At 45.9% G+C, this 12,398-nt stretch overlaps 1 protein-coding gene and 1 non-coding gene across 2 annotated transcripts in view; both read left to right on the top strand.

The window, feature by feature from the left end:
• The window catches only part of MB21D2 (Mab-21 domain containing 2), a 118,322-nt gene that overhangs the window by 70,622 nt on the left and 35,302 nt on the right, over nt 1–12,398 (top strand). The gene's annotated exons all lie outside the window — the stretch shown is intronic.
• Nucleotides 3,603–3,807, top strand: LOC120230701. The gene has a single exon (XR_005528124.1). It is a non-coding gene; the product is annotated as a small nucleolar RNA SNORA73 family (small nucleolar RNA).

Below are 12,398 nucleotides of genomic sequence, written 5' to 3'. Positions count from 1 at the left end.
TGGTGTGATTGTAGGGTCGGGGAAAGGGAAGAAAAGAAAAGACAAAAGGGAAAAAGGGAAAAGGAAAGTTCTCCCTGTACCTTCGAACACTGAGTTATGGTGGTTGAGTTAAAGGAGCTTTGATTTCCTTTTACATCTTGAGCAAAACTCTGGCCCCCATAGTTGGCTTTCAAAATGTGGAATGAGTACAAGCGTTTCTAATTTCAGTCGTTCTTCCTTTATTCTCTGCAAAAAGGGGAACACGGCAGGTGGCTTTCTAAAACTTGAACACCTCGAGTTTTGTGTTCCCACTCATGATCGTCTTTTATGTCTACAGGGGACATTTAGACTTATTCTAGTAGAGGTTCTTTGGGTCTTTGACTTACTGGCTAAAGATATATATATATTTTTTTACGTTCTTGATTTAGGTATGTCTTCCACCTCTTAGGTCTGGAAAAGTTTTGAGTATTGTTTTTTCAAGCTCTTTTCCTCTACATGGGTATGCTTTTCATTGTTGTTGTTGTTTTTCCCATCACGGTCACGGTCATAGAGTGATTTAATATTATGTATCTTGCCACAGGGCGTTTCCCCACAGCCGTGGAATTTCTTGAATCTCTTTAAAGAGTCCAAAAACACTGGTGGGAAGAGAGGATGGGAAAGGGATTTGAAAAACAATTGGGAATGAGCTTCCTCAGATACTTTTGTACTTTGAGGTGGTAATAAGTTGTTTTCTACATAGATTAACATTCTCTCTCTTCTTTTAAATGGTTATTTACTTTTGAGAGAGAGATAGCACGAGTGGCGTGGCGGTGGTGCAGAGAAGGGGGCGTGACTGAGAATCTGAAGCCGACTTATGCTGACGGCTGAGAGCCTGATGTGGGGTTTGAACTCATGAACCGTGAGATCATGACCTGAGCCAAAGTTGGACATTCAACTGACTGAGCCATCGAGGTACCCTAGATTGACATTCTTTTGAGCACCTGTACTCTGAGTCAAATTCTTTTCTCTGGAGCTCTGAGGAAGTTCCCATTCTGATGATGGTAGCATTTTCTCTCACTATCTTATTTCTGTGTTTGTATATATCTAGATTTATCTGCAAGTAATACTTAAATATTTATGTGGAGATATACCTGCAAGCACGAAATATTTCCCGAAATGTCCATATTAATTTGCAGTCCCTTCCTCCCTCCCCCCAGTATAAATGGGCATTTAAAACTTCCGGGGAGGGGGCGCCTGGGTGGCTTAGTCGGTTAAGCGTCCGACTTTCGCTTAGGTCATGATCTCGCGGTTCGTGGGTTCGAGGCCCGCGTCGGGCCCTGTGCTGACTGCCAGCTCAGAGCCTGGAGCCTGTTTCAGTCTGTGACTCCCTCTCTCTCTGACCCTCCCCTGCTCACGCTGTCTCTCTCTCTCTCTCTCTCCTAGAAAAAAAAAAAAAAAAAGAAACTTCCGGGGAGCAATTAGTAGTCCTTGAGAGAAGTTACCTGGTCAGGTAGCTTTGGACAGGTTAGGTACATTTTATGGGACCTACCGAGACATAATTCCTGGGAATTCCGCAAGTAAGACATGTCCACCAGAAAGAAAACACAGTTTGGAGCAGGAAGAAGAGCATCCCTTTTGACAGGATTTCCTTAGCACCCAAGGGGCTGCTTTGCTCCTGGAGGGAAAGTACACAAACCCGGAGAGAATATATACCAAAGGAATTAAGTGACCTGGCATATTGGTCTCATTACCTTCTGACATGTATATTCTCACTTATAATAAAGGTACTGGCAATCGTAATTATTAGTATGTAAAGCCATTAGCCATTTGTCCAGCACTACATGGGTTCCATCTTTGGCTTCACAGCATCCACACCCCCAAGTCCACTCCCTCACTGCCATGAGGAAGTGAGTCCTGTTCATTTTGTAAAGAAAGAGGGTCGTAGTAGCTCAGTGACTAAATGGCATACCTAGCTCAAACTGGGAAAACAGAATTTCAACTCCAAGCCTTCTTTTATCGCCCAAGAACCCAAGCCTTTTTGACTTGTAATTTAGTACACTTGCCTGCCTCTGTCCCTCACGTAACTGTGCATTCCCCAGCTTGACTTCGTGAAAGGGGAATCATATGTTTTTGGTTCTATTATTGCTGCTTTCTTTTATTCCTGCTCCCATATTTCATGAGGTCAAGGCCAGAGATGCTTTTGCGTTTCTAGTTTCCATTCCGTTCTCAGAATATGACAGACATTGACAGACACTGGAAATCATGGTCGTTGGAACTATGCCCACAGGTTCTTTGACACTCCCTTCAGAAGACGGAGCCCATTCTCCTTGGATGTGGGTTGGCCTTCGTGACCCATTTCTAACAAGTGGAAAAAAGTAAAGATTGACAATGTGTATCTTTAAAGACTAGATCATAAAAGACACTGTGGCTTCCTCCTTGCTCTCTCTACTGGATCACTCACACTGAGGGAAGTTAGCTGCCCTGTAATGAGGACACTTAGGATGTCCTATGTAGAAGCCCATGGTGTGAGAAACCGAGGCCTCTGGTCAAGAACTTGGAAATGGATTATTTAGCCCTGATCAAGCCTTCAGGTAATTACTTACCAGTCGCCTCAAGAAAGACCCTATAGGAGAAACAGCCAGCCCCACCAGTGCCTAAATTCCCACCTTACAGAAACTGAAAGATAAGAAATGCTTGTTTTAAGTCCTGGGTGTTCTGTTATGTAACAATGCACACACTAACGTAGAAATGACAGGATACAAACCCAAAAGAGCTCCAGGCCTACGATACTTCTGGTCATTAATGTTAATGACTCAGTGATACCGACTGTGATTTATAGACACCAGCTATTTCTCCGTTGTTTTCTTCCGACTCTGAAATAGGTACAAGGGTTTGGAGTGTTTCCCAAATTAGATAATCACCTGGGGATCATTTAAAGCCCACGATTGAAGGCCCCACACAGACCCATGAAGTGGAACATCCGAAGGATGGGGTTTTGGAATTTCTATTTTCAAAAAAACCCTTTAGAGATGCTTCTGATGCAGACGGCCCGAGCTTGTCCGAGGAGTACTACTTGGGAACCACTGAACTCGAACACTTTTCTCTTATTTCGGTTCTGATCGTGAAGATTTAATTTCGTTTAGTTCTATCGTAGGATCGTTCTCTCGTAGCATCTTCCGCAGTAGGGGAGTATGCCTTGGGATGAAGAACTGTTGTCAGATCTGCAGCTAGACGCCCCCTTCAAGCCCCATTTTGTGCTTGGCACGGAGCCCACGTCAGACCAGGGACTCAGGGACTGTCCTTTCAGGCATTGCATGGGACCAAGAAGAGAGAAGAGAGGTTCCAGTGCAAATGTTGAGTCTACTGCCTGGTATTATTCTCAAGATTAGGCATGTTTTCTGTCTGAGTGTCTCCCCATGTATACAGATTTCAGGAGGCTCCTTTAGAAAAGGAAGGAGCTTAGAGAGTTGGTAGCCACGGTGAGCACTCTGGGGGAACTCATTGGCCTTCAGAAATGAAGGAAGAAGTCCCAGTCCCATCAGTAGATGCTGACAGAGTTCTGGCACAAGCAGAGCGTATTTTAAAGACGAGTTTTTAGTTCCTCAGTGAAATATTTTGATCCTAATATAAAGTTACTTCTTCATCCAACATGGACACTCGTGGGAGGTCGCTCTCCCTAGCACCGTCCAGGGGCCACAGAGGTGCATGGGGCTCTGCCCTGTGACATACAGTCCTTTTCCGCAATGGTGGACTTAGGGCTGAGTCTGGAGCCTGTACCCGTATATTCTTATGGCTTCTTAAGAGTCCCGTGTACGATGGCTGAAGAGATAAATCACACAGACAACATCTAGCATATGAAAAGGCAAATTTTTAGTAAGCTCCTATATAGGTCTCTGATCTTCAAAAAACAACAAACAAGAAACAAAATTAGTTTGTCAGACACTGTGACTAAACACTGGGTATAGCTTCAGTGATGTATACCATCTGGATGTCTCTGTCAAGTGTCAGTGTTTGTTGTGTGATCTGCATTTTTTTTTTAATTTTTTTATTCTAGGAGAGAGAGAGACAGCGTGAGCAGGGGAGGGTCAGGGAGAGAGGGAGTTACAGAATCTGAAACAGGCTCCGGGCTCTGAGCTGGCAGTCAGCACAGAGCCCGACGCGGGGCTCGAACCCACGAACCGCGAGATCATGACCTAAGCGAAAGTCGGACGCCCAACCGACTAAGACACCCAGGCGCCCCGTGATCTGCATTTTTGTTTTGTTTTTTTATTTTTATTTTTTTTTTTTGAGAGAGAGAAACAGAGCATGAGTCAAGGAGGGGCAGAGAGAGAAAGAGGGAGACACAGAATTTGAAGCAGGCTCCAGGCTCTGAGCTGTCAGCACAGAGCCCGACAGGGGCTCAGACTCGGGAATGGCAAGATCATGACCTGAGCCAATGTCGGAAGCTTAACTGACTGAGCCACCCAGGCACCCCTGATCTGCATTTAAAATTTTTTTTTGATGTTTTATTTTATTTTTGAGAGAGAGACAGCATACCAGTGAGGGAGCATACAAGCTGGAGAAGGGCAGAGAGAGAGGGAGACAAAGAATCCAAAGCAGGCTCCAGGCTCTGAGCTGTCAGCACAGAGCCCGATGTGGGGCTTGAACTCATGAACCACAAGATATGATCGGAGCCCAAGTTGAATGCTTAGCGAACTGAGCCACCCAGGTGGCCCTATGATATCCATTTTTTTTTTTTTAAGGGGAAAAGGTCTGGGAGTGGAGGTATTGATGTTCCTGTTTCCCGCATGAGCTCTGATCTAAAATCTCTCCTGGCACCACACAGGTATGTGGTCTTGGAAAAGTCACTTTCCTGCTTTAGAACTCAAGTCTTTTCATTAGAGAAAGGAAAGATGTAGACAGATGAGCCAAGTTGTCATCTAAAACGGTGTGGGGTGCCTGGGTGGCTCAGTCGGTTAAGCACCTGCCTTCAGTTCAGGTCATGATCTCACAGTTTGTGGGTTCGAGCCCCGCGTCGGGCTCTGTGCTGACAGCCAGCTCGGAGCCTGGACCCTGTTTCAGATTCTGTGTCTCCCTCTCTCTCTGACCCTCCCTTGCTCACGCTTTCTCTCTCCCTCCCTCTCTCCCTCCCTCCCTTTCTCTCTCTCTCTCTCTCTTAGAAATAAATAAAAACATTAAGAAAAAATTTTTTAAGTGGTGAATCAGTCAGTACTGTATTAGTTGACTAGGGCTACTCTAATAAAATACCGCAGACTGGGTAGCTTAAACAGCAGACTTATTTCCTCATGTTACTAGACGCTGGAAATCCAAGATCAAGGTGTCAGCAGGTTTAGTTTCTCCTGAGACCTCTCTTCCTGTCTTGCAGATGCCTTTTTTCTCACTAGCCTCCCATGACCTTTCCTTTCTGTACCTGAGTTCTTCACGTCTCTTTGTGTGTCCAATTTCCTCTTCTTTTGTGAGTGTGTGCATTTATTTATTTACTTTTGAGAGAGAGAGAGACAGAGAGAGCACGCAGGAGGAGCAGAGAGAGAGGAAAAGAGAGGGAATGAAAGAATCCCAAGCAGACTCCACACTGTGAGCACAGAGCCTGATGTGGGGCTCGAACTCACCAACCATGAGATCATGACCTGAGGAGAAACTAAAAGTTGGAGGCTCAAGTGACTGAGCCACCCAGGTGCCCCACCCATTTCCTTTTCTTAGAAGGACACAAGTCAGATCGGATTAGGACCTACCCTAATGGCGTCATTTTAACTTAATCATTTCTTTGAAGGCCCCATCTTTAAATCTAGTCCCATTCAGAGATACTAGGGGTTAGAGCTTCGAAATAACGAATTGGGGGGAATACAGTTCAGCCCATAACAAGCTTCCAGAAAACCTTCACAATTATTAGAGGTCCATTGTGAAGCGCTGGTGGGGGTAAAGAAGGGGCAGTCTTGGGTGTCTCTAGCAGAGGTAGAACAGATATAGAGACAGTACCCTGAAGACAGCTGGTCGTTTCCCCACTTTTCCAGAAACAAGTTCTGAGATTATCTCTGGACTTCAGTAGAGTCCAAGTTAAAGTCACAGAATGCTAGCAATAAAGGAGACCTTCAAGTTATGCCCCTATATAATGTTAGAGGAAGTGGAGGGCTAGAGAGACTGCACTGTGTTTGTAACTAGGTCTCTTGATTTATAACCCAATTACATCTGCTCAGAGACAAATCAGCGTACATAACCATAGTTTCTGACCTCAGTGTTGCCGCACTCCACACCTCTGAGACACCCCAACTTAGGAGTGGTATGACATTTTTCCAGGCTCCAAGGAAGAGAGGCTATAATGGTACTTCACTGTGATGTGCTAAGAACATTCCAAAAATAGTGACATTCTGGGGCGCCTGGATGGCTCAGTCAGTTGAGCGTACGGCTTCGACTCAGGTCATGATCTCGCGATTCGTGGGTTTGAGCCCCGCGTCGGGCTCTGTGCTGACAGTTCAGAGCCTGGAGTCTGCTTCAGATTCAGTGTCTCCCTCTCTCTCTGACCCTCCCCTGTTCACATTGTCTGTCTTTCTCTCTCTCTCTCAGAAATAAATTTAAAAAATAGTGACATTCTGTAATCAAAAGCTTTGTGTCCACGGAGAGGCTTTTTCAACACTTTCTTCTTGCTCTCCCAAAGGAGGGCAGTTTTCTCACAATGAGTTATAGGATGAAGGGTAGTATATCTGTAAATTGGTGGAGTTTTTGTTTTTGTTTTTGTTTTTTGTATTTAAACAGGTGAAGAACAGCGAGAAACAATAATAGAAGTGATCCGTTTAATTCCAGAGTTAGCACTAGAAACTACGATTTTTGGTGTCTAATGCTTTTAGAAACCACCAGACTGTTGAAATGTTTTAAGAAATTACATCAAATTGCTATCATTTCTTTTTTGGAGTCTGTAAGTGGCTTGAGAGTCAGAGATGTGACCTGGAACTTTCTCTGGGTTAAGTGGAATAAAATTTGCAAATATTGATTGTATACTTTTAAGAAATTGTTTAGGGATGGCTGGGTGGCACAGTCGGTTAAGCATCTGACTTCTGCTCAGGTCACAATCACACAGCTCGTGAGTTTGAGCCCCGCATCTGGAGCCTGCTTCAGATTCTATGTCTGCCCCTCTCTCTGCCCCTTCCCACTCATTCTCTTTCTCTCTCTCAAAAATAAACACTAAAAGTTAAAAATTTTTTGAAGATCACGGGTAAATCAAATAAGAATAATATCTCTACCTGTGATAGGAAACGGTAGTTTACATAGTTCAACAGACATTTCAATTCGTCTTGGGAAAGAAATTCTGTGAGCATTGTATTGATGGTTCCCGTTTGTCTTACTCCCACGATAAAATACGTAACATGTACCCTTGTTAACCTACTGAGAGAAAGGCAGCCAGCTTTTCCCAGATCTGAAACAGGGACATCTGTGATTAAGGACTGGCTACTTATCATTATAAAATGAATTATCTGAATGCAAAAATAGAGAGATCTTTTAATATTGTGCCAGAACGATCTGCCCTTTTCATGGTATGTCTGCTGTTCCTGAGACAGAATATTTGCACCACAGACCCGCTGCCTATTTTCAGAGAGTTCCAGAATGATTTATTCATCCAGCAAATACGTAAGTGAGGCATCCTGTGCTCGCCACTAGCGACAGAGCAATGAATGACAACCACAGTGGCATGCTCCTGTCGTTGTAGTGAGAAAGACAGGCCCTCAGAAAAGAATTGCACTTTTGAAAGTGAATCTGCAAGTTGGGCTACGTTTTCCAAAAGAAAGGAATGTGCTTCTGGGAGATACAGGAGCAGGTGAGTAAGGAGCCTCCCCAGGCGGGCAGGCTTCCCTGGGAACCTCCTTGGGGGTTGGGAAATGGTGCGGGAGGGGGAGCTGAGCGGTGGTGGCAGGAGACAAGGGTCAGACAGAGGGAAGGGCACGTGCGTGCGTGAAGGAGGCATAATGGAAAACCACAGGTCAGGTGGGGAAGGAGAGGATTGGGGTTTTTGTGTGTTCTCTGTCCTTTTCTGGTGGGCCTTTGGGAAAAATCACCTCACTTCTTGGGGCCTCCTGCCCTTATTTGCCTGAATGAGAGAATCTGAGGTTACCTCAGAGTCCCTGAACTAGATTCTTCCATTCACACAGATTGCCCAAGCACCTACTGTGTACCAGGTAATCTGATCGGCCCTGCAATTCAAATTAACTGGGCCCTGGTCCCTGAATTAACTGGGACCATTGACCTCCCGCAGCCGGGATCCAGCAGCAGAGATCAGCAGAGGACATGGCCCATTGTGGTGCCGTGTTGTGGGCATCGCGGGAAGATGGCTGACAGGGGGATTAGCCCTGGGGGCTCCCCGGTGGGAGGAAGATGGCCATAGTCTGAAGGAGTTCACAGAGGAAGAGACGTTTCACCAGACAACAGGGGAAGTCGGCCTGGGCAGCGAGCAAGGGAGAAGACAACTCATGGAGACTGGAAATCCTCCCTGGGACAATGATGTGGGACCCGATTCCGTACCCTAAAGTACTGATAATGCAGGCGTGTCCTTTTGGGAATCTACGTGCACCCCGGTTTCCAGGGATGGGTTATGGAACTCCTTGCCTCTGATCTCCTCACTACACAGGCTGGGGAAGAATGCACATCGTTCCTGTGCTCTGGCTTGGTTCCCCATCTGTCAGAAAATGCCCTTTACACAGCAGGGCTCGAGCGACTTAATTATTGTTTGTGGGAAGTTCAGGTCAAGGATGAATTTCTGTTGCAAAACTGAAAGCACACAAGTGAGATGTTTTAAAATGAAGTGCAAGGGTTTTTTGTTTGTTTGTTTCATTTTGTTGTTGTAGGGAAGGATCTTAATGGCTTTTCTGTGCTTCCATCGTTGGATCAGATTGTCCGAATATTCTGTTGTCCGCCAGAGAAAGACAAGGACACTTTTTTAGAGATGCTCTAAAATTATTTTCTGTTTATTCTCTGAAGTGTTTGGCTTGAATAAGAAATAGAATCTCCATGCCAGGATGCAGTTAGTATTCCCGCGGTGTTTTAAAAGCTGGCCAAGAGATTGGCGTGAGAGGAGAAAACCCACACGACTTGAAGTGTTGCTGGAAAGTGGGTTGTGGCCGCTTAGCCTAAATGTGATGAGAAACAGACCACAACCAAACTAACAGTATTGATGTTACAATCTGTTCCCTTCTGGGGCACCTGAGCAGCTCAGTCAGTTAAGCATCTGACTCTTGATTTCGACCGAGGTCATGGTCTCACGGTTGGTGGGTTGGAGCCCTATGTCAGGTTCTGTGTTGACAGCATAGAACCTGCTTGGGCTCTTCCCTCTCTCTCTCTCTGCCCCTCCCCCCCAAAATAAGTAAATAAACTTTAAAAATAAAATAAAAAAAAATTTGTTCCCTTCCTACCTTCCAGAAGGACTGGAAGGTTTTGAAAAAAGAAGACCTGAGTGTAACATGACCATTACAATACAACACAAAGCCAAACCTCACAATAAGTTTTTTTTTCCCCGTTTAATTTTTTTGACCGAGGTATGTAACTATTGTTAATATTGTTATTGTTTTGGGGCACGAATTTTAGGTGAAAGATTCCTGGCAGTCTAAGCAAAGAAGGGAAAAATGGTTGCCTAGCAACTTGCATTGACTGATAAAAAAGGAAACAGGTCAGCCTGTCAGGAGATATAGTTTTTAATATATTTATTATACCAATGTGCATACTGTAAACATTGAACGGTAGAATTTTCCATAGCTTCCATAAGCTTCTAGGCAATGGCAAACTCTCCTTGGTGAGACAGCTTTTTTACAGTGACCTTCAGTAAAATCATATACTGGGTTGAAGGCATTTTTAAAATTTGGGGACATAGCTAAGGCAGTCTAGGTTTGTAGTTTTCTATTATGATTCAACGCGGGGAGAAATATCAGTAAGCGGATGGGTATTACCGTGTTTCGATCAGTGTTTTAAAACCCGTGTGTTCCTGAGAACGGCCTGGGGCCCTTGTTAAAATATAGATCCCATGCCTGCTCCAGATTTGCTGAATCAAAGCCTCTAGCAAGGGGCCTGGGTATATATTTAACAAACACACTAGGTGATTTAACACTCAAGCAAGTTTAGGGAGCACTGCCATAAATGGTTTTCCTTGACAGTTTCTTCCTCTCAGTTGGGCTTTGTAACAGTCATTTTGAGCATAAATTGGAATAGGAGCCTGAGGCAAGTGAGGTGATGAAGCCAGTTTAATTAGCTGGTCTGGAACCATAATATCTCTTCCCTTTCTCAAGCCGTGGTACTTCAGGAGGCTGCCCGTCAGTTCCCTCCCGGGCCCCCTCGCATCTGTTACACCACTGATCCTTCTAACGTGTCCGTGCGGTGGGCAGAGCAAGTGCTAATGCCACATTACATCCAATTTAAGACGCATGTTTTCCCACAGTTTTACATCTCTAAAATTAGTCTGCGCTTTAGAATCGACCAGGTATGAATTTGGTGACGCTTTATTTTGTCTTAGTGATGTATAAAGTCATAGTGTCGTCTTTATGCTCAAAGGTGTCAGAATCGGAAAAACTGTAGCTGTTCCTTTTACAAATGAGGTGAGACACTCGAGAGGGTGACGTGACCATGGAACCCCACTGCCAGTTGGATGAGCCCAGTGTCAGACCCCGCTCTCTATCCCTGCAGTAGTTATTTATACCTAAGTGACCAATTATCCCAAAACTTAGTGGCTTAAAGCCGCATCAGACATTGATGATCTCACACAGCTCCTTGGGGCCAGGCATTTAGCGCTGGCTTGGCTGGGGTCTTCTGGCTTGGGGCCTCCCACGAAGTTTTAGGTTTGATGTCGGTTGTACGGTCATGTATAACCTTGGCTGGAAATGGAGGTCCCACATACAGGCTGGCTCACTCGCGCGGTTGGCCGGACGGTGCTGACATCGGTGGGAAGCCTCAGTTCATCTCCACGTGGGCCTCTCCACAAGGTCTTCCCGGTGCCCACGCCGTGGCGACCATCTTCCCCCAGAGGAAGTGATCCGAGGGACCAAGGCAGGAAAAGGTTAAATGCCTTATAATTATGACTCACTTCCCAAGTTGCATCATGTCACTCTTACACACGCAATTCGCCACACAGACCTGACTCTGTTCGAAGGGGGTACACGCGGGCATGGGTATCAGGAAGGGAGGCTCCCCGGGGGGCCGGCTGTTTCCTTCACACCACACTGCTCTTCCAATATCGCGCTGGCCCGCCTGATCGGCTCGGCTTATTCCTAGGTTCTCAGATTGAATGAATGAAAACTCTTCGGGGTTTGGGTCCCGCTCTGGCGCCTGGGAAGTTTTAGTGTGCCTCCTGATTTTCTGGGTCTCCTATTAAAACACAGACTCTGATCCACTAGGTCTAAAGGCAGCCTGAGATCCTGTGTTCTGACCGGCTCCCATATGATGCCCTTGCTTCTGTCTCTCTTCCTCTCATGTGGTCAGAGAGACAGATGGTTTGGGGGGAAGGAACTAGGGAAACCCGCCTATTTCACCAGGTTGGTTGAGGGAAGGAGAGGTATGAAGGCGCTAAGAACCCTGAATTATTAGGTAGGCAGCTCACTGCAGCTGTGAGCCTCTTCACGGTGAAGGTCAGGTTTCAGACAGCAACAGCTGGGTGCTCGAAATGGCGAGGTAATTAGCTCGCGGGGGGTGGGGGGCGGCGGATGGGACGGAACACAAACAGTGCTTAAAATGAAACGTGTCAATGCATTATTCAGAGCTCAGATGCCCAGCGTAGATCCCTCATCCTCCTTTCTCGCCCCTCCCCTCTCCCTCTCACATACACACACAGCAGCTAGCACTCAGGAAAACTGTAGACGCGCAAGATAGTTCCCTGAACAAGATGATAATCAGAGCTGAAGTCCTATAAGTGCTCCCACTTTAAGCTGCTCTGCTGCGATCTAGAATGCTGGCCCCGGCACTCTGCCTTTCGTCTTGCCCACGGCAAACTTTCTGCCTTGTGTCTTTCTACACATCACTTAAGAGGAGCTTATTAGACTGTAAGCTCAGCATGGGGTGGGGGGCAGCTGTGTCTTTTTTGTTCATCTCTCTGTGTAATATCACACACACATGCATATATTATAAATGCGTAGAGGAGTGAATAAACCATCCTAACAGGTAAGAGCAACCTTGAGCCTTGTGATGGAATGCAGGGGCCTCTGTTTTCACATTCTAGTGGTCGCCGGGGACCTTGGGAGAGGGTTCAAGTGTACCACCTACCACTTCCTTATCCGCCATGCCCATCTGTAACTGTAGAAGGTGAAAACTGCTGTTGACTGAGTACTTACTATGTGCGAAGCACGTACCCCATTAAGCTTCCAACAGCCGGCGAGGAAGGTAATGATCACCCCCAGTCTGCAGAAGAGGAAACCAAGCCTGTGAGATATGCTTATACAGCTAGTCGGCGATAACTTTGCAGTCTGTCCCAACCTGGT

Source organism: Hyaena hyaena, unplaced genomic scaffold (genome assembly GCF_003009895.1).
Source record: "Hyaena hyaena isolate Hyena2069 unplaced genomic scaffold, ASM300989v1 scaffold_45, whole genome shotgun sequence".
Taxonomy (NCBI): Eukaryota; Metazoa; Chordata; class Mammalia; order Carnivora; family Hyaenidae; genus Hyaena; species Hyaena hyaena.
This window is presented reverse-complemented; position numbering and strand designations above follow the sequence as displayed.